Raw genomic sequence first — 5,353 nt, 5'->3', positions numbered from 1 at the left:
TGTGTGTGTGTGTGTGTGTGTGTGTGTGTGTGTGTGTGTGTGTCTGTGTGTGAAACAAACATTATATGCTAGAGAACCGGATGTAAACACTAACGATACAGCCATATCACACATAGGCTAAGGCTGAAAATCTAAAAGAGGTGATATCGAGGTGTGAAAGATAAAGCTTAATTCTTCAATACCACCCCCGACCACCACCACTACCACCACTAAACACTCTTTGATTTCATATTTTGCCGACTAAATGCATATATCAATAAATGCTCCTTCTCCCCCCCTTACTTCCAACTTTTGCCTTTACTAATTTGTCACGTTTATTCATTCAAAATCTTTATATCTTAATCATCTAGAGTCTGGCAAGTGATGGTATACTCTGCTGAAGAGGTTTAACAGGACCCAAACATGAATAATATACACCTTTTCTCCCACTAAAATCAAGATTAAAATCTGGGGTGCGTATAATACATGTTATTTTTATTTATTTAAATTCGATATTGTTTCCCCTGTTTTTCTTGACCAGAATTGATCAAGCGAATGAGTTTTTCTTCTCTCTATTTGACAACAAAGATGTTTATCGTACTTAGATGTATTGATATGAGAACAAAGAAAGGTTAAAATACAAAACTACGTTAATTTTTATACACAGGTATTTACATGTTATACTGACTCGCATTGAACCATCTTGAAGAGACGTATAACATTTCTCAGTTCATTATTTCATTGATAGTTGATCTAATCGACTGGTCCCCACCTCCGAAATTTCGGGCCTTGTGCCTCGAGTAGAAAAGAATATTTCATTGATAGTTGAATTCTTTGTGACAATCTTTCTGATATCTGTCCTTGTATTTGATTCTTTTGTCGTTTCATTACGATAACTATGCAATGCTCTTCTCGTTGTTCCCTTCTTGTTTTTGTTCTAAGTCTGAATAAATACAAAAGTTTGATCACCGTTTTCTTTGTCATTCTTTCATGAAGAGTCTCAACAGTGGGTGTATTAAACTATACATACATACATACATACATACATACATGTCCATCTGTCAGTCAGTCTGTCTGTATGTATGTATGTCTGTATGTATGTCTGTCTGCCTGTATGTATGTATGTATACGTGTGTGTATTTTTGTCTCTATATGGTAATACACAACAGCATTTATTATGACTGATTATGTTTCATTGCATTAAATATAAAGCTAACAACTTCACTATTAAATTTGTGGGTAAGGTAGAGTCGATAAGATCAAACCAGAATTCAGCTGAGATTCTTTTTATAGAGATCAGAAGGATGAAAGATATAGCTAACCTTGGCGGTATCTTAACTCAAAATGTACGTAGCTAAATACCTTGCGCTCTATGCCAATTCTCTTCCTAATATTGATTTTGCTAATACAAAACAAAGAGAAATCAAAATATAAATCTAATTTCCGCCTAAATAGTAATAAAAAGGAAAATACAAAAACAGACAAATAACAACCAGTTAGTAAGTTCTTATTTCAGTAGATCGGTTGACTATAAAAGAATTTTTCAGCTACACCAGAATCATTTCATTCAATCTGATCAATTTGCAACACTTCCCTCGCTGGTTATCTTTCGTCCCTTAGTACTTTGATAAAATTGTATTTTCTCTTTGAGTTTTGCTGTTGCCCAGGTAAACTGTGATTTAGAAAACCTGTATTCAAAGGCTTTTTAACTGTAACTATCATATCTGTTAAGCCCATGATATAGTTTTCTAGGTCTACACTATTTAATAAAGAGAATAACATGGGAAAATACCGGGAAACCTTAATTTGCTTAAAGTAGAAAACCAAGCTATTTCATCATTAGTGATGTAATTAAAATTGCATCATTAATAATGTAAACAATCCCTTTCTATATAAGTAATTTTGGTCAAAAAGCTGTAGAAAAAGATTAGAGATTACAATAAAATTCCAATCAATTAGAATTGATTTTATATAGACTGCCCTTGAGGAGTAAGTTTAATAATAGTATGGTAACAACACTAGGTTTTATTTCAGTCTTATTAAACCTCATCAACAAAGCAGGGTCTAACCTTTATTGCAGACTTTATAATGATGAGAGAAGTATATAGCATTTTTGTGGATGAACAGAGTTGTGTTATATCTTAAAAGAACGACTGGGGGTGGGGAACCTAAGGTACATACTGCACAAAAATTTAATAAAATAAGCACTAATATACTTGATGTGATGTAGTAAGACAAACCGTTATCTAATTGATATATAATCTACCAATAAAACTGAAACATATCCAGAAACTTTACCATAATGCTAAAGGTCAGACTTCATTCCCGCTACATCCCGTTTGTAATTAATTTTAATTAATTAAAATTTGAGGGTTGTCTTCCTTGTTCATTTTATTATAATTTATCTTTTGTATAATTATTGTCCTCATCACTGAGGATGTAATTTTAATCAATTTAATTTCTTGGCTTAACTATATCATTTATAGTAACACCAACTTTATTGTTACTTTGATTGCCTAAAATGTCTCTTTTTTTTCTTTGTAAGATAGCAAAGTATGTGATTTGAGGGAAATTTGACTTATTGTTTTGCGGATTGAGTGACAGTGTAGAGACTTCCTTATTGGGTTCTTTTTCTTTTGATCGATTTTGTTTGTCGTCACTATAGTCACGTCTTTCTCATCTCAGTTCCTCATCTCTCCTTTCGCATCATCATCGTCGGTAACGCTTTAGTTTGTCTATTTACTTAACTTACTACTACCAATTAGACTTGTCAATTAGCCAGTCTGTTCGCTTAGAGCGGACATAGCTTCCGTTTCCAAAATTAACTGTGATTACACAGTCACCGACAGCAAAGAATCCCTGCTGTGTAAGAAGAGATCTCGCGTGAAAGAAAAAAAATTAACACAATGCAAATTTACTGTCCAAACCTTCTATCTGGGTACGATAAACCCTCACCGAAATTAATGTTAGGTCGCTGAAGATAACTTTGAATTTTTCTATTTTTGTATTGTCTAGTTACTATAAAAAGGCAGAGGCATTAGCGATAAGTTTTTTTAAGGAGTAGGGGATAAGTGAGTTAAGTTAACAGAAGCTAATGCTTAGTGTTAATCACGTACCATAAGTTGAGATAAACGTGTCCATGGTACAAGGAAAGCGTCTATGTGGTCTCTAGACCTGTTAGAAACATTAACCAAATTTTCCTGAAGTCGTACTACCGTTGTATAAGGCAATGCATTGCTTACTGTAAATACCACATGCTTAGGTCGTTGCTAGAATGTCTTAGATCATAGGCTTGCTTACTTAGGTTGACCCTGGAGCTAAATAACAACATTTTCCTCTCTTTCCTCAATCCATTCGCATACACATGCTTCATCCACTTGCAACCTCACACCAAACATGCATTGCCTCTATGAATTGAGAGATCGTAAGCATCATCCAAGTGGGATGTAACTATTTAGTCGATTTCAACAGCACAACTATACTGTTTTTCTATAAAACAATATTACCCCTCACTCTCTTTCTAGTTTTGAATAACACACAAGAATCGCCACAATCTCTGATGGTTTTTCATGGTTTTAATACAGCTTAAACAGCATCCTCCAAAACAAGTCTTCTTTACTCGATCGACATGTGTGTGTATGTTCACATTCTCTTTTGAATTTAGAATAAATTTCGACCGGCCACCAATTTGGTAGCAAGGTTGTGAAGGAAAGCATTTTGTCTTGTTCATCATCCTTTTATAGGTAAGTGGTTATACACCATTAGGTGTACACCTGCTTTCCTATATTAAATTCTAAATAATAATGGAACGCAGAACTCCGAACTATCAACACAACAATATTTATTTACAGTGGAAATAGGCAGCACTTCGCCCTTTGGTTGCTGAGACGCCGTCAATGATGTTGAGAGGTTATTTGTCTAGCTCCAGAGTTGGAATGTTGGAGACACTGCTTGACATGACCATGCTCATGGCCGGCCGACCGAGAAAAAGAATGAATTGAGCGGGAACGTTTAGATGTTGAATTCCACGCATGCGCATGGGACTCTTCCTGTGTTCCTTCTGGAACTATTCCCTGCGCATGCGTAGATGAAAAACGCAGTAATGGCGACTGTACCTTGGCGCCAAATGACGTCACTACGCTTTAAATCCTAAGAAAATCTTACAGATATTTTAGTCCCAGATATTGTGATCATTTCTAGTGTATGAAAGGATTTGAGTGCTCACCCCCAAGAACCCAAATTCAACCATACTTTGCTCCTGACAGATTGGTATGTATCCTGTTGCGCCAATGATAATAAATATGAAGCTGAAAGTGTACCTTGGGTACTGGATTTGCAAACTCCTTATCAATGGTTCATAGATGTTTTCTTTCTCTTTTATTTTTCTAATCACTTTGGTGTCCAGAACGCAACTGATTTATAATGCAGGACATATCTTTCATTTGTGCTCTCACAGAACAATATCTGGCCGGTTGTGTTTTAACTTGGTGGCTGTTCTAATTTTTAAGCTCCACCAATATTCTTTTGGACTCATCGGGCTCAACATACTCAACTTCGTCTGGAGGTATTTTCTTTTTTGTTATCCTGTTCCAGCGCATCATACCTCATGGGAAGATAATGTTTTTAGTCTTGGTCTTGCACAGCCAACATTTGTTGTCTGTCAATGTTTTCAGCATTTTATGCTGTTGGTATTTGGTGAGGGTCTCTTGTTCTTGAATTCCATGTATGTAATCTTGGAAGTGAGATTAAAAGAATACGGCAACTGGACTGTTTCTACCGTTGAAGAGTAGATTTAATCCGTCCCTCAATTATATACCACCATGCAAAAATGAATATGTATAAGTACGAGCACCTTTGTATGATTTAGTTAGCAGGGAAAGAACAGCGCTCATGACTTTTTGTAGGGCGTCCATGACTGGTTGAAGAAGAGGGGATGAGAAGCTAGGATCCATTTATTGTTTCAGTAGTAACAAATCAAGATATCGAGTTATGTGACCCCGGGCTAGAAAGCTGGTTTTAATACTTGCAACAAAGTGAAATTCACCAAGGGTATCCCTGAGTCAGGTTGTTGTGTTTAAACTGGGTGATAAATTAAGTCTACCAGTCCAAAATCGATACAGTTCATTTGATGGGTTTCCGTACAGTCTCCGTCTTCAACATTTCACTCAGAAGTATTAGGTCGAAGACCACTTACCGATGGAGATTTCAAGGGGCAGCGAACCCGAATTTGATTATTGCCATGTCGTGTCTTTTTAGGCTTGCATGTGTGTGGGTGGGTGGGTGTGCGTGCGTCTGCGTGCATGGGCGCTCGTGTATGCGCACGTGTGTGAAGGGGTTTGTGCACGATGTGAACGTGTATGTGAATGTGTATATG

The sequence above is a fragment of the Octopus bimaculoides genome, chromosome 4, assembly GCF_001194135.2.
Source record: "Octopus bimaculoides isolate UCB-OBI-ISO-001 chromosome 4, ASM119413v2, whole genome shotgun sequence".
Taxonomy (NCBI): domain Eukaryota; kingdom Metazoa; phylum Mollusca; class Cephalopoda; order Octopoda; family Octopodidae; genus Octopus; species Octopus bimaculoides.
The sequence above is the reverse complement of the archived record's forward strand: the minus strand, read 5'-3'. Positions refer to the sequence as shown.